Below are 20,953 nucleotides of genomic sequence, written 5' to 3'. Positions count from 1 at the left end.
TTTTTACTGACTGTGTTTATCCTGTCAAATACTCCTTGCAAAGAACAAAGCATTTCTTCCAAAGCCTTAATAGCTTAATATTGTCAATAATAATTTATGATTTAATTTGTCAAAGGCGTTGTAATAGTCCAAGAGTATTAAAGTTGATAATTCATTACATTCAGCCGTTTGCATGATATCATCCATTACCTTTAGGAGGGCAGTGGAATAGCTGAAGTCCCTTCTGAATCCAGATTGATCTGAAGGCAAAATAGTAAATCTGTTAACATAAATCTTATTTTGATTCTCCAAAATTTTTCTACCTCTTTGGAGATAGTAGGAAGAATACTGATAGGTGATTTTTCAGCAAACTTGTACCCCTCTCGAAAACAAAATTGACGATTCTGAGCGTTTTTCCAAAAAAAAAAGCTGAACTGCCAGTAAATGACTTTGTTTCGTTTTAGATGCGCCACTGTATAAAAAGTTAAATGAGTATATAATAAATACATCTGATAATATTGAATATTCTCATTTCAATATTTTAAAGATACGTCTTTCACGCGCTAACAGTCAGATATAATAAATCTTATATAACATTTAAAGGGCAAAAAACCCCGCTCAAGAAAACCTGTCCGCACCCACACCTCAAAACCCTTCTTCACTCTCCCCCAGGAGCGTAGAAGAAAAACTTTCACCCTCTCCGATCGAGTAACTACAAACGCGTGATCCCGAAACGAGCGTCGCGACGCGGTCTCCCTTCCACTCCCGGCTCTCCCGAATTTTCCCGAAGAAGTGCGGCAACATCGACGCGTCGTCGATCCCGAATGCGCGAGGTCTCCCTCGTTCCCATCGTAGTCGAGACGAGCGCTATTCTGCTCTGTCATAGTATCGATGCGGCGCGGTCTTTGGGCAGTTTAGGCGTCGGGTGAAACACTGCCATAATCAATTTTTCAAAAATTATTCAATTTTATTAATATAATTTTTCAATTTTTGAAAAAAAACTCTCAAAATTATTGATTTTATTTTATTTTTTGAGAATTTTGATTCATCCGGCGAGTCTGTCTTGAAAGTTATTTCGAATACTTCCGGTATTCGGCGGTCTGTTTTGGACGTTTAAAGGCGCGATAGGGATTTATTGATTATAGTGAATTTAATTTAGTGCAATTTGGATTATATGATACACTAGTGCCCAGTGCTTAGGCGAGTTTTATTGCTAGTAAGTATTTTTTTATAAGATGTCTTGTAAGGTAGGCGTCGCGACGCATAATACGCGTTTTGCCGCAATAAGTCAGTTTGAGAAATAAATCAGTATTTTATATATATAATGGTGGAAACGATAAATCGGATTGCTTTAAAAAACTTGCACATTTTTCTCAGGAAAAGCCAGTTTGGCTGTCATATTGGGGCTTGGAAAAGTGGGAAATGGCGCGTGCGCGACGTTCCAATTGGGCAAAGCATGGAGTAGAGTGATACTGGAGTAGTGTAGTAATTTGTTGATTTGTAGTGTGAAATATCTAGGGTCAATAAGGACTGATATACCGGCAAAATATATGGCTCTTATGTACTACAATGATATGATTTTTGGGTTTGGGCTTTAGAATCTGTGTTTATTAAGTTAGTTAGTATATTAAGTAAGTTATCATATTTTATTTTAAATTCAATTAAATATTTTGTTTGGTGTTTTTAATATTGTTTCCTGTATATCAATCAACTCTTCATATAGAACTATGATGCATCAAAATATTCCAAATAAAAATATTCCAAATAATTTATTAATATGTATATACATACATAATATCTTGAAATATATAAGATATTTATAATACATACATCTATTTTCATCCTTTAATGCTCACATAATAAGCTTAGAGAGAAATTTTAAATTCCATATATGAACTGATGTCAAAATAAAAAAAGGTTTGTGATCAATAAAATCCATTATTCAATATTTGAAATTCTAGAATTTTATTTAATGCGAAAGATTATAAAATCTAGAAAAAAAAATATACTTAGGAATTTATAGATAATTATAATATGTTGTGAATCATATCCATTTAAATTATGCATAATTCTAATATGATTTAATAATAATAAATGTCTTTACTCTTGTAAACGTACATGTTTTAACAAAAAATGGAGAAGTTCAGCTTTACATACTATTCTACATAACCCTATGATGGCCTTTGTTTTAATTATATCTTATAATTTAATCTTCAGTTTATTTTACAAATTTTTTCATCTCATATACTCCTTATTTTACCTCAATAGGTAATATCTATTTAAATTATTAATTTTTTTTTAAATATTCTTAGAATAATTATATAGGGGGGGTCTGCTATCTACCTGGCACTTTCTGGAACTTTCTTTTTAAGCTCTTTTTTTCTAAAAATAAGTATTTACAAATTACTTGTCGTGTAGATGTATATACATAAAATAAATTGTATAATAATAAATACATAAAACATAAATTGAAATATATATGTTATTTTTGATACATATATCTGCAATCCTTTTAATATAGCATCTGGAGTATAATTTTATGAATATTGACATACTAGTCTTAGAGGAAAATTCCAAAATTTCATATATGGATTGTCGAAGCATTGGCTTAATTAAAAACATTTTTAATCAATAAAATTCACTATTCTAAATCTGTAATTCTAGCAATACTTTATTTAATGTTAAGTATAAAATTTGAATGGTACTTATTTAAATATACAAAATTATAATATATATTTTTTCGTATTGGTGATAACGCTTTAAAGACCTTAGCAAAACTAACTTACGTAAATCTATTTCAATTATTCATATTTACTAAATGATATTTAAATTAGACTTAAAAAACTAAAAAATAGAGGGAGGATTTGCTTCTGTCTGGCACTCTCTTGACAAGCTTTTCTTTCTAACAATAATCATTTTTAATTTACTTACTAAATGACTAATTGTTCTTTTATTCAACTTTTAAGAACACAGATTGAAGTATCATGTTTCCTTTAAGTAAAATTAACTTATTTATTTAATTAATATTAATAATTTTTGGTATAAAAAAATTTAATGACTTTTTTTCAGATTTCTTTCTAAAACAATCTATACCCGAAAAATAATGAATTTACTTACTACATGTTTTATTTTGGATTTATATATATCTTACCGATGCAAATTTAGTAAAAATAAAATTAGATAAAGAAGTTAATACTAATAAATTAATTTAATTTTTTATTACACTTCAAAAATGTTTATTTGATTATAGGGAATTGTAAGTTTTACTTATTCCTATATAAGAACCATTCCGTATATAAAATTTTAATAAATATTTTCTCGTACTGTTGAAAAAGCTTTAAAAACCGAAGCAAAACTAATTTGATGTTCATTTTAATTAACTAAGTTTTTAGTTCATGCACTCGCTTTTTAACCTCAAAACGTAATATTTATTTAAATTACTCATGTTTTTTATTATGTAAAATATATATCAACTATAAAGGGGGAACGGCGAAAATATATGGCTCTTATGTACTTTAGTATTAGAATTTTTGGGTTTGGGCTATATTATTTATGTATATAAAGTTAGTTAATGATGTTCTATTTTGGATTTAATCAGACGTTTTGGCTTCGTGTTTTTAATATTTTTTTTTGTATATCAACTCTTTATATATAACTGAGATACAAACCACATACTTATTTGCAATATTTGCAAAACGTTCTGATCAACCATCACGCGTCAAAATATTCCAAATAATGTATATACATATGATCTTGAAAAAGATGAAATATTTTTGATACATATATTTAATATAATCTTTACAACATAGTATATAAAGTAAAATTAAGGGAAAAATTAAAATGTTAAAATATTGGCTTAATCAAACGTTCGTGATCAATAAAATACACTAGTTCAACCAAATAGAAATAATTTTACATTTTCTTACCACCAGATGAATAAAAATGAAGTGATAAAAAATTAAATAAATTTAATGTAAGAGTCATAGGATCTGAAAGAATAATTATATTTTTAAATAATTAAAATAAAATGGAAATCATATCCATTTAAATTATGCATAATTATAATATTATTTTTAATCTTTGATTTAAATGTATATCTTAGCGCCCTTAGCAAATTTAGCACTAAAATTAAATAAGGTAAAGAAGTTATTATAAATGACTTAATTTAATTCTTTACTATAGCATTTATTACAATTTTTTATATGATTACAGTGAATTGTTATTCGTACCTAAATTATAAAAAAATATAATGTATATTTTTTTGTACCGTTGCTAAACCTTTAGAAACCACAGCAAGAAACTTATTTGACGTTTTAATTTATTTAAGTAATTTTTTCAGCTCATTTACTCGTCATTTTACCTTAATATTATTCATTTAAATAATTCTTATTTTTAAAAAAATATACTTAGATTACTTATAGGATCTACTTCTGTCTGAAAGTTTCTTTAGGAACTTCTCTTTTTAAAAAAAACATGAATAATTTATTTGTAGTTTTTTTAATTTTTTGGTTAGTTTGAACAACAATTTGACTTATAAGGAAACAAGAACTGGTACAAAATATATTTTTGCCACGTAAATTCATCTTGGTTTAATCTTAAATTACACCTAAGATGTTTTTCAATGGAAAAATTATTATTTCTGAAGAATAATTACCATAATCATTTTTCAGAAAAATAATGAGTGATGATAATTTAATTTCCGCGATTTTCACCAAGTTAATATGCCTTGATTTAATTTTTTAATAATTTTTAACTTTTAACTAGGGAACGTAATTAAAAGGGCTGATCTTTTAGGGACAAAATTAGAATTGCATTATTGACCATTTAATTACGACCCCTAGTGACCAAATTTTGAACCTAAAAATTTTTAAAATTTTCTCTTGGTCACATTTATAATATCAAAAAAATCCATTATTGTCAGATTAGCAGTTCCTGAGATACAGCTGCAATATGTGCTTAGTAATACACTCTGTATATATGTAAATTATTTTCTATTACGTAATTAGTTAACCAATTATCTATTGTTTAATGTTCTTCTTTCTATAAACAATTTGTAACAATTATTTTCAAAAATTTAGCAATCATTTGATCATTTGATTTAATCATTTGATGATCAAAATATTATTTATTTTGTTCTCGAAAAATGAATATTATCAAAGTCTAATTAATAATACATAATCAATAATATAATACATTCAATGCAATATATTTTAATACTTCTACATTTTTTATTTTCGTTGAAAAATATAGACTTTGATTGGTATTTTTTTTATGATTTTTGGATTGGTAACATAAATCAGCCAATGATTCGCAAAATATATAAATAATTATAAAAAGGGTTTCTTCATCTTCTTCTATAAAAAATTTCAACTGTATAAGCATATGATTTATAACCTGCATTTGATATTATTATTAAAAGAAGAGCTGCATTTAAAACAGTATATCGATAATGAAGACTTTAGAAAATTAACTATGTTTATAGACAAAATTCCATTTACCCAAAATATGATGCATAATTTCCACAGCAATCCATAGAACAACCGTATTTTACAGGAGGGTTTTCTTTCTTTGTAAATATCTTTTAGATCACTGATTTTTGATATATCAGCTACTTTTTATAAGTTCTACAAACTGTCAAAATAAATAAGTCAGCAAAATTATTGGAATTTGGATATCTCGAAAAAAACATGAAATTTTGCCAAATCGTTTTTGTTTTGTCCTGAGCTTATATAAATAGAGTTTCTAAATTATTTGTTTTCCTGTCATCGTAGCCATAATTCTGTAATTAATTAATTTTTTTTAATAAATACAGCTTTGGATTGATTTTTGGTTTTTTGTTGCTCTTTCTATTTTCTGGTCTACTTAATATATATTTTTCCAGTTTGTATTGTCAATATTTTTTCAAAACTAAATAAATTTTAATATTTATATTATTCAATATAGAATTTTATTCGTACCTTTAAGTAATAAAAATAATATGTGAGATTCAGGAGGAAAACACAATTTTTTCACAGAGGTTATATTGAGATTCCCCAGTTTGTGAAATATACAAAGAAGAAAACAAACTAATGATGTTTACTAATCTACAAAATATTTAATTCAAAAATGTTACAATGATGAGAGGTCAAATATATCTTTTCCAATAGTTTTATGCATGTGACAAGCATATATTAAATATTCTTTCTCATATTTTAACGTGTGCAAAGATGAATAATGTGTAATTTATCAGCGTGTATTAGAAATATGAATACATAGAAAATATTTATATTTGCAGTTTCTTGTAATGGTTTATTTTCACTTCATCATATTTCAAAACTGATAATGGATAAAGAGGAAATAATAAGTTCAAAAATTAGTTTAAAGCTTGTATGAACGATAATGGCGAATATAAACATTTAAATAGTATATCGAAAAATGGGTCCGGATGTGTAGAAACTCCTTACCAATTTTCAGAATAATATCTATAGAGATAACTTGACTATTATAAAGACCATTATATTAGAATTTCAGAGGGCAGTGAAATTCAACTTATTTTGATTCTCCCACTCATCATTCACATAAATGATCACTGGTGAATTTTAATGGGATTTTGATTTACCAACTAGGAAACAATTTAATGAAGTACCTTAGTGTTAACGTTATGTTTATCTTTCAAGTCTCTCGACTAAATAAACGATAACTAAATCTTGACTAAACGTTTCTTCATTTTCAAACATTTATGAAAGGATTTATCATTAATCATTAAGTTATGCACATTTCTTTATAGTCAAAACGTCAAATTAACAGAATCGTAATTAAGAGTGATATAGAAAAAAATTAGTTTTTTGTTAAAAAAATAAGTTCAAAATCTTTGACGTGTATGACATAATAATATGTTCATAAACACTTTCTTGATTCTTTTCATTTAAGTAAGTAGTATTTCTTATATGTAAACACTTCTTTTCTTGATCTAAGTATTGTGTGTCATTTATAAAAGTCGTCTTAATATAAGGCACTATATAGATGCTTGGAACGAGTGATTTTAAATACATTAAATAAACAAAAAGGAGCAAGATGCTATTTAAAAACATAAATAAAAAATATATTTACTCTATAAAAATTATTTGCCAATAGTACAGAAAGAGGCAGAGAGAAAAAAGCATTTTTCAAAAGGCTCATTTAACTTTCATGATTAAATTTGGGTAAAATTAAGAAATTAATATTCCAGATGCTTAAATATTTTCATTACTAATAGAAACAGCTTTATGTGTTTTTATTATTTTTTATTTTATTTTTTATATTTATAAAACTAAAAAGTGTAAAAAGTGCATGATGGAAGTAGAAAAACGTATATTTTTTATATGAATCTACCTAAATGGTCTTTTTTCAGTATAACTCAATTGAAGAGTTTACTCAATTTAAACATTACCTACTTCTATTATTATAGTAAAAATAATCAATTAAATAAATGCTTTTGAGAAAAAGAGTACTAATTTCAAGTTACGTGTAAGTAACTTATACAAAGATTCTTTCACTTAACTCATATTGTAGCACACTTTAAGAATATTCGTATATGTATAGTTCAGTGACATATTCCGGGACTATTTTCTACAAAGATACAGTTGAAAATTCCTATACAAAAAAATTTTAGAAACTGGAGATATATCTTTTCAAAAAATTGGAAATCCATATTTTTCTGCAATAATATCTAAATAAATTCACAATTAAACTTGGCTCAATTGCGTGTATCGACAATAACATACGAGATTTAGTTGCATGCAAATTGCCACATTTGAAAATTACAAATTGCCAACCTAATTAATGGGCAGGGATTATTATAAATACAAATGTATGTGCAGCAAACCAGATTCGCTTTGAATTAAATAAATTTATAAATATGTCCGTTGTTGCCAATAATTAATTTCCAAACATTGGGAAAGTATAAGGTACATGTATGAACAGATTAAAAAAATTAGTTTAAATAATAATAAAAATATTTAACGAATATTTGATTTCTTTTAACTATTACAAAATTTATTTAATTTTTTCTTGTATAGGGTATTGTAATATTTTTATTATTGTTTAATAATCTTTCCCCCAACAAAAAAAATATTAAACCAGAAATTGGTTCTTCTATATAATCATTAGGGATCCATAAATAAATTCCATATATAGGATTTGTATAAAAAAAATAGTAAATTTATAAATAAGTACAAAAATAGGCTATTTGAAAAAAAAAATAAAGAATTAAATAATTTGTATAATCAGACTTAAGCTCCTAATAAGGAAATTTGCTTTTATCTAAAAAAATTTAAAGTCATTATTAAAATCTGATAAACCATCCTACCAGTAGTTCAAAAGTTAAGAAGTTTAGGACATATGACGATCAGAAAGTTTTATTTTAAAGTTAATCTAATAACTTACTAAATCGTATAAAGTTTTCGCAACGTTAAACAATAAATATCTATAAGTATAAAGCCTGTATTTCATTTATTCAAGTCACTATTTATTTAAATTAAAAAAATAATGGACGCAGAACCCAAAAATTTGCCTATTCCTACATAAGGCTGTATGTAAAAAAATTTTTGCTACAGCCTTTGTCACAAGCATAAAAACGAAAATATACTCTTTTCATCTCCCGGGCCGAGTTATGTAAAATATAGTCAAAAATGTTGTGATCATGTCAAGCGGCCTTAACATAGAGAGTTAAAAAATGTATAACAGGATCACAACATTGTGTTTAAAATATGTAAAAGTGCCATTGCTACCCACGTCTGGCAGGTACTTTTTTTTATTTTTAATTTAATTTATATAGTGTGGCCTGATAAATTTACACCTTTTTGTGCTTCATGTGGAATAAAATATGCGTGACTGGGCTTTTATAGTACATGTCGGTGTCTGGCAGTGGATTATTTACGACGGTGCTTTATTAATACGTTTCTATCCCTTCTTTTGACATAGATATTATTTTATTCTAATAGAGATAAAGGGTCCTTAAGGCATTTTTTGATATATTTTTTAGTTGGTTTTTAGTGGGTTTGACTTCACTACTTACTATTATACTCAACCAAATACAGGATGTCCGGAAATTACGCGTCAGGAGTTCTGTGTGCGATTCTACATGAAAAATTAATGCAACAAATTTCTATACAATTTTTTCGAAAACTTCAAATTAAGGAAGATACAGGGTATTAAAAAAATATTTTTTATCTTATTTTTTTTTTAACAACTTGTTTTCTAGAGTACTAATTTTCGCCATTTTGCATGCATATTACTCGTGTTTCTTTGTATTCACCCTATTAATTTGACACTTGTTATCAATGACAAATGTCTTAAGCTGTCCTCCATCTTAGGAAAATGTCTTACACATTTTTTGTTTTATTCTTTTTATAAATTTGGATGTCAAATTAGTAAAGAGCATCAAAATATCTTTTAAAAAGATATTTTTAATGCACGATCGTAGAATTAACGGATTATGTGAAAAACGATTTTAAACATTAACCGTACCTTTATTAATTAAAAATTCGTATTTTAAAAATTAACACAGCAAGCCTTCATAACATACATTTTTAAAGGGTAATTTGTTAAATAAAATAAGTATTTAAATTAATTAAGTTTCAACGAATCCTAGAGAATATGCCCTCTTTCTGTTTAATTATTTCACAATTGTCAATAATTCGTTGTCTCAGCTCTTCACGGTTATTTACAGGTACCTTATAAACGAGAGATTTTAGGTAATGCCAAAAGAAAAAATCCACAGCGCTTAGATTGGTCTATCTAGGAGGCCATTGCACAAACCCACCGCGTCCAAACCATCTTTCAGGAAAATTTTGATATAAATGTCTTGTAGCAGCCACATTTCATGCCTTATTTGAAGAGAAACATCATCTAGTAGATTGGGCAACCCATTTTTAAAAAAGTTTAAGTAGACCTCACCATTTAGCCTTTGCGGGAAAAATTTTGGTCCTATTAAATGATCGTCGACAATATTGGCTCACACATTGAGGGAAAATTTATTCTGAAAACGTTATTCTATAACTACATAAGGGTTTTCGTCACACCAGTAATGTTCATTATGAAGGTTTATTAAACGATGATATCCAAAGCCAGCTTCATCGTTGAAGAGAATAATATACGTGTGAAATTTTGATTACGATTATGAAGGTTTCTAATGATCCTACAAAAATTAAGTCGATCCACTGAATCTTTAGGCTTTAAAGCTTAAATGTTTTGATAATAAAAGGGATGTAGGAGATGCTCTTGTAAAATTTCATTAAAAGCACTTTACGGAATATTTTCCTGAGTTGCAATTGGTCTTACGCTAAGAGTAGGGTTATCCTCAATCTCATTCAAAATACAGTGCCGTTCTTTGAGTTGATGATGTTGCAATAAGAGCACCTTTTCAAAAGATATTTTGATGCTCTTTACTAACTTGACATCCAAATTTATAAAAAAAATAAAACAAGAAAGTTCTAAGTCCATTTTCCAAAGAGGAAGGACATCCTAAGCCTTGTGTCATTGACGACTAGCGTCAAATTAATAGGGTCCCTCATCAGAGATGAGATGAAAATTTTTGGACATAATGAAAATGGGATCATGCAACATAATATTCGATCTAGCTTGGTCGGGAGTAAAAGCAAGCTTATACCTTGCTCCGGGGTACATGAAAAGATAATTGTTCCATAAAGAAGGGGCAATCAATTTTGTTGTTAATGACCTTCCACAGAAAAGTGATTGAATGTAAGGTCCGGCGTTCAGCTAAGGGCACTCCTCCAAATTTTGATAACAGTAAAGTATGATCTATACCCCTATCTGGGAATTACCTTGGAACGGCCTCCAGAGAATTCAATGTAGTAAAAATTTCAATTTAAAGAACCATACTCAAGTCTTGACTTGACAAAACTATAAAAAAGTGTTTTACTAACTGAGGTGTTATCAAATAGTTTACAGTTTCTGAAAACAAATCCTAGCATCCTTGAGGCGAACAAAAATGAGTTCCTTGTCAAACACTATACCCAGATCAAAAATTTCAGATATTCTTATTAGGGAAACATCACTAATTTGGTAGTCAAATATTATAGGATTCTTATTTGTATAGTATGGTATAATGAAGTATTTAGATATATTTAAACTAAGTCTATTTAAAACAAAACCACTCCCTAACCAAGTTAAGACTATGCTGCAAGATGGAACAGTCTTCGAGGGTAGTAACCCTCCGGAAAATCTTTAAATCATCCGCGTATTTTATACTAATTAATGATAATTAATGATATTTAGGTCATCAATAAATAATAGTGGTCCCAGGTTAGAACCTTGGGGTACCCCTGCAGCTGGAGTAAAATTAACAGACTTCAATCCCTTGATCTCTATAGATTATTTTCTGTTTGTCAGGTAGAAATCATCATAGTTATATCATCATAGCAAATATCATTAACTAAGTAGAATCCATGCATACACTGAAAATCCATACATACACATTAATTTGTTTATCAATATTTGATGGTCAATCTGGTCAAAAGCCGGAAATCTGTGTATATCGCATCTACTTGGCATTTTCATTAATAGCCGCACACACCTGCCGAGAAAAACAACAAAGATTGCGAGCTGCGAAAAATTCATGCTGGTCGATAGATAGTCGAGAACAAATTTTGAAAAAATATCATTGTAGAGGATTGTTTTAAATAATTTATTGAAATTGTATAGGATCGACATAGGTCGGTAGTTTTCAATAAAACTGGAATCACCCTTCTTAAATACAGGGCACACTTTTGCGGTCTTCCACATTTCAGAAAATGTGCCAGTATGGATTATTAGATTGAATATATGACTTAGTGATAATGATAGTACCTGCACACAATTCTTAACGACAAAGCTAGAGATCCCGTCGGAACCTGCGGTAATTTTATGTTTCAGGGATCTACCAGCACTAATAATTTCACCTGTGGTGATAGTGGGACTTATGTGGACATTTTCTGTTGATTTAATGGCTTAGTGTCCCTGTACACGTTCGTAAAGACACGGGCAAGGGCTGACACAATTTGTTCTGAGCCTACATACGAACAAAATGAGTCCTTCATAGATGCAGAAATCCGGGACGTACCTTCTCTACTATGAACAAATGACCAAAAGATTGATAGATCCGAATGTATATTTTCATCTGCTTGCATAACATGATCTCGATAAGCTAAATTCACCTGGTATTTTATACCCCTCAAGAAGGTGTATCTGGAGTGATAAAAATGAGTGCGATGGGATTTAAAGTCTCCAAAGGCTTTTTCCTTCTTAATAATATTATTTATTATTTCTTTAGTAAACCAAGGGGGAAAAGAATATGCTAGACTGTTCCTGTCTACTTCAAATCAAAAATTAAATTTTATAGTACCACAGTTCAATGTTTTGGAGTTTTCACCTTTACATGCAATGTGTAATAATTATAATGTTATATCGGAGAATGTCGATCTATTTGCGGAATCTCTGGCCAGTTTTAGAAAAATTATATAAATAGGTTTTTATAATAGGTATCTATTTTTATTAACAGAAATAGTTTGTTTTCTTTAGCTGTTGTTAAGTTAAGTAGGTCTTGTATTTTTTTTATTGTCTTGGAATTCGGTTTTTACTTGTGAGGTAGTGTTGCAAAATAAATAAATAAACTTTTTTCCCTTTAGGGAATAATGATATCACCTTCACTATTAATTTTTTATTACAATATTAGCGATTTGTGCAAATTATTCCATTATGCAATTGGTTCATTATCTATAGTTTTCAACCGCGGAACTTACGAAATGCCACATTACAGGTTAACTAAAAGCATCAAAAATAGTTTACGTATTAATCTATATAATAAATAGCCTAATAAAATCATACTGTTTTAGAACAAAATCTAAAAGTAGCAATAAGCGCATTTTTACTAATAACTCATTTCAACTGAAAATTGCTCAGACATAGTTGATCATCGTGTCAACATATTTACTGTGTCACCTCTTTGAATATTGCTTGTAGTATGTTTACTTCTGACTTGCTATAAATACTTTGTATACTGTAGTTAAAGAAATAAACCTTAAGCTATAATATAATTAAAAATAGCTTTTATAAGATTTTAAATGAAAATAAGTGAACAAAATAATAAAAATTAAAAAAAGATGTTATATATTTATATGCTATTCCTCCCCTTCTATTTCAACCTTTCATATAGTAAGTATGGAAAATCACCCTAGATAATATTTTGTTAACAAAACTATAAAAACTTTGAAAACAGAATATAAATCTATTAATTTATTTATTAAATTTATGATAAAATCTATACGACCGATCTTTTTATTTTATTAAGCTCAAAAATCTAATCGCTTAAAATCACTTTTAAAAGCGCTGATATTATATTGAACGTCTAAAATACGTATTTAAGCCTTACTCTTCAAACGCACTCGTAAGTTCCCCCCTCGCGATGGTATTAACACTATTTGCTTTCACGTCTTTATTCGCCCTTCATGTCTCTCTCGTCAGAAAGAAAATCAGCCCTAAAAGCGAAACAAGACAGACACACCTTTACAATAAGTTTTCTCCCCCCGGACTTTTTTTCCCGAAAAAATTGAGGAAAAACGTCAAAAACAAGTAGGAGGGCTCGTATTATTGATTTTGGGGCATTGTAGGGCGCGGTTGCCATTAGTTTTGGAATATATAGGGGTTGTAGGATTTATTAATATTTGAAGCATGATGACAGAGGGAAAAAAATGGTCCGTTGTCAATTCGAAATCGTTTCAATGTTTTCTAATGTTTCCTAGTATTTTCAAAGTTTAACAGAAATAGGCCAATCAAAAGCAAATCAAGTAAAACATGCTTAAAGGAGGATTAGGAGTGTTTTTTTTAAAGTGGAGATCCAGTCTAAAACATCTTCCGGTACAGACAATACTGAAGTTTATAAAATGTCTATTTTTTTTAAACTTGTATCTCTTGTTGTTTATGGTACTAATGTTGAAAGATCGTTGAGTATACAATTTAAAGGGATATTAAATGCATTTCACGTAATTGAATTTACTTATCAAAGAACTGTTGGGCAATAATAGTATAATCGAAATTACGTTTTAGTATTAAGTACAGTACGCGTAAAAGTAAATCATTTCGTCATCGAATATTAACTCAATATCCGAAGTATAAGGTTTCCTCAAATTACCCGATCTTTTACGAATTTTACTTAAATCGATATTGTAAAATTTAGTATTCAGTGAAAATATATCGTAGATCTGTTCATATGCTAGGAAGCTTTTATTAATTCCAAATCAGAGTTGCTAAGGATGATGCTAAAAGTATTCAGCCGAAAATTATTACTACCTATAAACCGAACTTCCCTATCTCCTCTCTATAACATTCTTTTTCTTCTTCTGGAAACAGTCGTCTTGACACTCTAAGTGTAGTCGCATCTTCAGTTACATCTTCCTCAAACAAGATTAAAGTCTCAAAGATTTTAAGCCAAGTTTTTTTCAAGTTGTTAAGCAATTCGTACATTGTATTCGTACATAATTTACATTGCATTAGTTCTGAGAAAACAAAAATGAATTGATTCAACTGAATATAAGTGCAAACACTCCCAAGATCCATAGACCATTTTTATTCGATAAATCAATCGAAAAATTCACTTAGATGTTGTATGTACAAATCTTTTCCGAATTATATGGTTCAAATTTCACTACCCTTATGAAATCTACCGCCCTGTGCATGCGCACCGGAAAACACTAAAAGCAGTTGTTGCAGTGTTGATGCGTTGCCAGATATCTTAAAGATTGGGTTAATAAAACCTAAAATAAGCAATTTTAGATCGATATTACTTATATCGAATATTTATAAAATTGTTGAAAAGATAAATACAAAAGAATTAGAAAAGCAATTTGAACTCAAAAAAAGGAAGTCAAGAAGATGCAATATTTGCGCTTACGAGCGAAATCTAGAAGCATTGGATAGTAAAATATTACAAAGTTTTACATAGTTTTCTACAAAGAGAATCGTAAAATAATATCATAAGTCTTGCTAACGTCACGGCAATTCTTATTCTGCTGACTCATGATCTCAGGTCAAAAATAGTGCTAAAATAGATGTAAGAGGCATACTTCATTGGTTTCAAAAGAATAAGCTTACGTTTAATTTAAATCTTAAGCTAAAGTTTTATCATTCGTAAGTTATGTCCTTGGTACAGAAACTAACGTTTTAAAAAAGGAAATTTTATTTAAAACGCACTTAAATCAGGGTGAACAAATAATATGAACAGCAACACCTTTAACACTATGTTAAACGAAAATCTAACAAACGGTTGCTTAAATACTAATACAAATATAAAGTCAGCAGATTTAAGGTATTGAATGGTTTGGGGTCCACTCCTCGACTCTTAGATTTTCCAACGTCCTTCTAGTTTTTGCAGAATTTTTAGTTGGATTGCTTTCTGGTAACGTTGTTTCTGCCCAAAATATGTGACAAATGCGAGGACACATAGGAGTATAATAAAAATGAAACCTAAAACCGAATATGATATTGGGGAGACTTATGTTGTAATTCAAAGGGTTCCATTAAATCCTCCTGGATTTTACTTGGATGTATGTGTGTTTGTTAATTATTATGATCTCACATTGGCTTTATATCAAATTACAAAATTCAAAGGTGAGTTTCTGGAACTATATAATAGCAGTTTTTATAAATGATTTTTGAAGATTTAGTGCAAAAGATAAGCGATTCTTTGTAAGTGAGAGTATGCACTTAATAATTGTTTTGGACTTTGGCATACTAACAATATTGGGACAAGGTGCACCTATCAGCTATAGGATTGGAACAGAGCCATTTTGGATTAATTTCTTCACAAAATGTATACCATAAATTAATACAATAGTATTTTCTAGAACTAATTAAAATTTGTAGCTCGTTATTTGGGATAGGGTACACTAAACTTAAATTGCAAATTTATTTACCAATTTTTTCTGATTTACTATTAGAATTTCACACGGATGATTTTCTTTTAACGTTCTTTACTCGAAAAAGGTAAGTTCAAGTGACTTTTTGAACGACTACCTTTTTTACGACAAAGTGTTGCTTTCTCTAAATTAGGCATTCCCGTGCCAAATATTCAAACAACAAAAAAGTTGTACTTTACACCTTTGACACATTTCAAATTTCTGTTCATGTGGATTCATATCCTGTAACTGTGAGTTCAAGAACTATAAGCAAAAAATCAATACTTCTATAGGATATATTTGGGTACTCATATGGGGCAAAAAGTTCAGCTCTTAGGAGAAATTTAGTATTTTTTTAGTAACTCATCTACGCAATTCTCGAATCTTCAATGTGGGCGCAGCAAAGAGAAATATAATTTTCATTAAATTTATAAGATAAGCCAATTCGAACTCTTTCAACCAAATCATCTGCAATTTGTTTCTTAAAAAAATACTGATCAGAATTTATTCAGCTCTCTGGTATTATTTCCCATGGTAATAATCTCGTTTCTTCTTTTGTAACGGGCAAATTAATTTCAGCGATACGGCACGATAATCAATCAATAAAGATGGCCAACGAAACCTTCATGCACCTTGCCGCGTTCAATACTCGCACTTATCCAACCAGAAAATTATTATCCGGCTGCTGCCCTATAATTTGGACTTTTCAGTCGAGCAACTCGATCATTATCGTGTAGTTTCGGTGTGATGTAAAGTGAAAATTCACGGAGTTTATTAAAACACCCAAACCGCCAACAACGTTTTTTTCATGTTTAAAAAAATTTCAGTATGACCGTTAATGTTGTCTTTGAAATCATGTCTTTTATTCGTTGTAAAGTTACAATAAATGTCAAAATATACATTGATTAATGACTCCCTCTCATTGGTCCTGTGATGTCACTTATCTATAAAGAATGCTTTTTCACTTTCGTTATGTTCTTTGGATCCCAAGACAAGATAAGACTCTTCAAATAAAAAAATAAAACACGAATCTGTCAACACATTGTTGAGTTCTGAATAAAATGTTAATGGGCGTACAAAATTCCTTAAGCTTGGCGTGAGCCCTTTCAAAGGTGAATTATGTTAATTTATTAGTTTAAAAGGGTGCTGGTCAGACCCTTTTGAGAAAATGTTTTTATTCGATGGTAGGTTTCGATTTATTTGCTTGAAAAATATGCCTGGAGTAAAATAGACGTTTTTACATCTTTTCATATTTTTCCTTATTGCTTAACAAATATATATTATTTAGATATCTCATCTTCGTTTTTAACTATTGACAATAAAATAATGAAAGTAATAATGTCACTAAGGTAAGATATTGATGAAAAAAAAACCGAAATCTCTTAGCAACCATTTATTAGAATTTTTGATATATAAATGTGTTGAATCAGGATACTTTCCTAGAGCCTAAAAGAAAGATAATATATATTCACTTAAATAACAGCATCTAAGAAGTTCAAAAAGTGTTTTAAATAACTATAGAACTATGTCAGTATTAAACTTCATGAGCAACATTTTTGGAAAAATAATTCAGATATGTTTAGTAAAGTTTTTGAAAAGAAATTATTATTTGACAACAAAGTCTACGAAGAACATTGTGGCCAAAATATAGTATATTTCAAAAATGTATAGAGTAGTTCACTTAAATAGCCTTTCGACTAATTTTCCTTTTCCTATCTAATTGCAAGTTTTAAATTTTAAGTTTTTTTTTATTTGCTTTTGGTTTTAAATAACCCCAAAATAAAAAAAAATCCGCTAGTGGAAAATTTGTAAATCTTGCTGGCCATTTTGTAAGTGCCCTTTCTACCAATCAATATTTGGCCCATTAAATTACTTAAAGTTGTTCGAGATATTTTAACAAATAAAAAAGAAACTAATTGCATAATTATACCTAAAAAATTGTAAGAAAAAGTTGCTAATATACTGAAAAAAACTACTAAAAAAGGACGTCCGCTGTTTCGTACTGCTTAATTAACCCAATTTTGCAAAGGAAATAATTGTGTTAAATTGAACATTTTATTTTTCTTTTAAGAAATTATTTTTAATTGTAGTTAAGTAATCAGAGATATCTAAATATTTACTACCTGTGTGTGTTTTTTATGTAAAGTTTCTCAACATCCGTAACTCCTATAGCCATTATAATATTTGGGACCGTCGGCAATTAAAATTTTGTACATAGGTAGAAAAAACCTCCAACGACTTCCCAAAGTTAATGCACGTGCAGAAAACATGTGTTACACGCACCAGAGTTATTTTAAGGGCCTTTGATATATATAATTCTCGTTAAGACCCGCTAAGAAAAAGCACATAAGGCAAGCTTTAGTAATAAATAGCGTAGGAGCAATAAAGAATACCCGGTACTAAATAAAAATTGTAACGGTTTTATGAACTTATTTTAAGGTAGTTACTACTAAATTCAAGTTGAAAAAAGAAAATCCTTATTAGTGGAATGTTGGAATATAAATATAAGGAACATACATATAATGAATAACAAATACATAAAATACGTTACTTTAAATGGTCTTTAGTGCAAGGTTTTCCAAAACATTTATCAAAATTCTATGGTCAATGATATAAAAAGCCTTGGCTAAACCTAAAAACACACATGAGTTACTTCTTCGTCAATCGTAGAATATAATTTTGGAATTTTTTGTTATTGAAAAAAAGCAATAATATATTTTCTAGCCACTAAAATATTTTCTTCATAATCAGTTAATCTTATAATTCGATGACTCTTTACCCAAAACACGATATTAAAATTATTTGAAAATTGCAGGAAAATCCAAATATGCATGCAGTAATATACAAAATATTCCGCTAAGTTTGCAATTTTATTTATTTTTGGTATAAGAAGAAAAACGGTTAACCTAAAAATATTTTAGACACCAGTTTCCACTGGTGCCGGTTTTGCCGGTTATCGGACCCTAGGCGAACATAAGGAATTTTTATCCCACATCCCAGAACCGTTGAGAATTGCAATAAAATCATGCAGGTCGTATGCATAACAACGTAAAAAAAATGTAAACATAACCTATGTCAAGAGAGTTTATATTTGTGCCATTATTATTATCATGTTCATTCCAAAGAATCCTAGGTTATTCCAACATGGCCCACAACAACAAATTACAAAACAATATAGTAGCAAATATACCATATAAAATATACCCTATTTTACCCATTTTTATGCATGATTATCCATATTATACTCAAGAATACATAAATAAAATACTTGATGCTTTTCTAGCTTTTGCTTTTTTAGCTATACAAGAAAAATAGTATTCTAAGATAGTTCAGGTCATCAGTGAAATATAAAATGAGATAGAAATACAAAAAATAGCCAATGACCTAATTTTAGACATGACCGTGCGTCTTAGATTCCAAGAATCATAAAGGATGGCAATAATGATCATGGCAGTTGATCGTTTTTAGTAGGCAAAACCACGTTAGAACATATAATTTTAGCTGTTAAAACTGCTATGGTGTTTTTATTGCTAAGACTTTTTAATTTAAAATTTATTATTTAATAAACAACCTTAATTAAATAACTATATTTAAGTCACATTACAAATATTTATAGGTAACATCTTTTGTTTTATAACATTAATTATTGAGATAAAAATTCATAATTAAAGCATAATCTAGATTAAGTTGATAGTGTATAGTGTGGTAGTAGTGTTGATAGTGTAGTACCTTGATGTTCCTTAGCGGGTTTTTGTAGATTCATTCATTGATTTGATTGGTCATTTGATTTGCTTTAGTTAGTGTTATTCTGAAAATTGGAATGAGATTTTATTGTGTGAGGTCTGCGATGATTGGTTTAGCAAAATTGTAAATAAATTAATCTAAATATTAATTTTCTTCTCAAGATCTTACTCTTCTTTTAGTTTTATTGTAGCTGGTACATACTTAGAAATCATACAGTACTACTCAGTAGATGTTAAGGATGGTATTTTATTTTTGGAAGGTTTTAAGCTTGACAGATGACTTATACATGGTAAAATCTACGGGCAGCCATTTTGACGGATTTGAGTTGGAGACATCCAGATATTCAGATACCCTCATGTAGATACCTCAGGTTAACTAATGTCAGGAACTAAGTATACGCGCATATGTGAGATAAAACATAACTTATAAAATGTTAAGTAAGATTTTTATTATTTTATTCCATGTTAAAATTATATTCTTTTTTTTTGTTGTAATATTTCTTTTTATTAGTTTGACAACTGTTACATTGTCTTGCTATTCTTCGTAACACTAAAGCTGGGTTTATCGTTAAGTATTAGGTTTTGTCAGAAAAACAGGTATCAAATTTGGCGCCCAACAAAACCGAAAAAATATAATTTCATCCATTTTTAGACAGATTCCTCAATTTAATTATAAGAAATTTAGTTTAATAACGTGAAAAAAATATATTTTAAAATAAGGCGACAATTGCGAGAGAAAATGCGAAAAATTTTAAATTATTATAAAAACTCAATATTTAATCCATTTTTACACAAATTATCTAGAAGGTCTATCTAATTATCTCAATTTATCTGAAAATCATTGAAAAGGATTGTTGTTATTTATATATTAAAATAATGCTCGTCGTCTTGAATTAACTATAATTACGTAACGATTCTTAGATTAATTATTGTGTTAGAAACAGAAAAAGTTAACATGTAATTTATTTGTAATTTAATCATTTATGTCATGGGCCATCAATCGTTAATAGTCCTAAAAAATTATGTTTTATTCGTAGTCGAGCATAACTATTAAAAAATTAATCTTAAAGGAGGAACTGCAAAGATAATTATAAAATACAATGTGATAGAAATTCAGAAACTGTGCGAATAGAATTATTTTATTTAGTTTTTTACGGTTTGAAATATTGTGGTGCCTTTTTTTAATGACTATTATCCGTTTCCGGATATTATAATTTGTGTTCTAATAGATGTAACGTATTTCTTAAAGTTTTAATAGTACGTTGTACTTAAAAAAAAGGTATTTTGTAAATTATTTAAATTTATTAATAACCATACTTTGGA

The 20,953-nt window shown here is 28.6% G+C and overlaps 1 protein-coding gene across 1 annotated transcript in view; it reads left to right on the top strand.

Annotated features, from left to right (window-relative positions):
• Nucleotides 1-850: 850 nt before the first annotated feature.
• The window catches only part of LOC126744178 (neural-cadherin-like), a 32,983-nt gene continuing 12,880 nt past the window's right edge, over nucleotides 851-20,953 (top strand). Inside the window, exon 1 of the mRNA XM_050451537.1 lies at nucleotides 851-1,195. The gene's annotated coding sequence lies outside the window, so the exon portion shown is untranslated. The remainder of the gene's footprint in view (nucleotides 1,196-20,953) is intronic.

This window comes from Anthonomus grandis, chromosome 13 (assembly GCF_022605725.1).
Source record: "Anthonomus grandis grandis chromosome 13, icAntGran1.3, whole genome shotgun sequence".
In the NCBI taxonomy this organism is placed as follows: Eukaryota; Metazoa; Arthropoda; class Insecta; order Coleoptera; family Curculionidae; genus Anthonomus; species Anthonomus grandis.
This window is presented reverse-complemented; position numbering and strand designations above follow the sequence as displayed.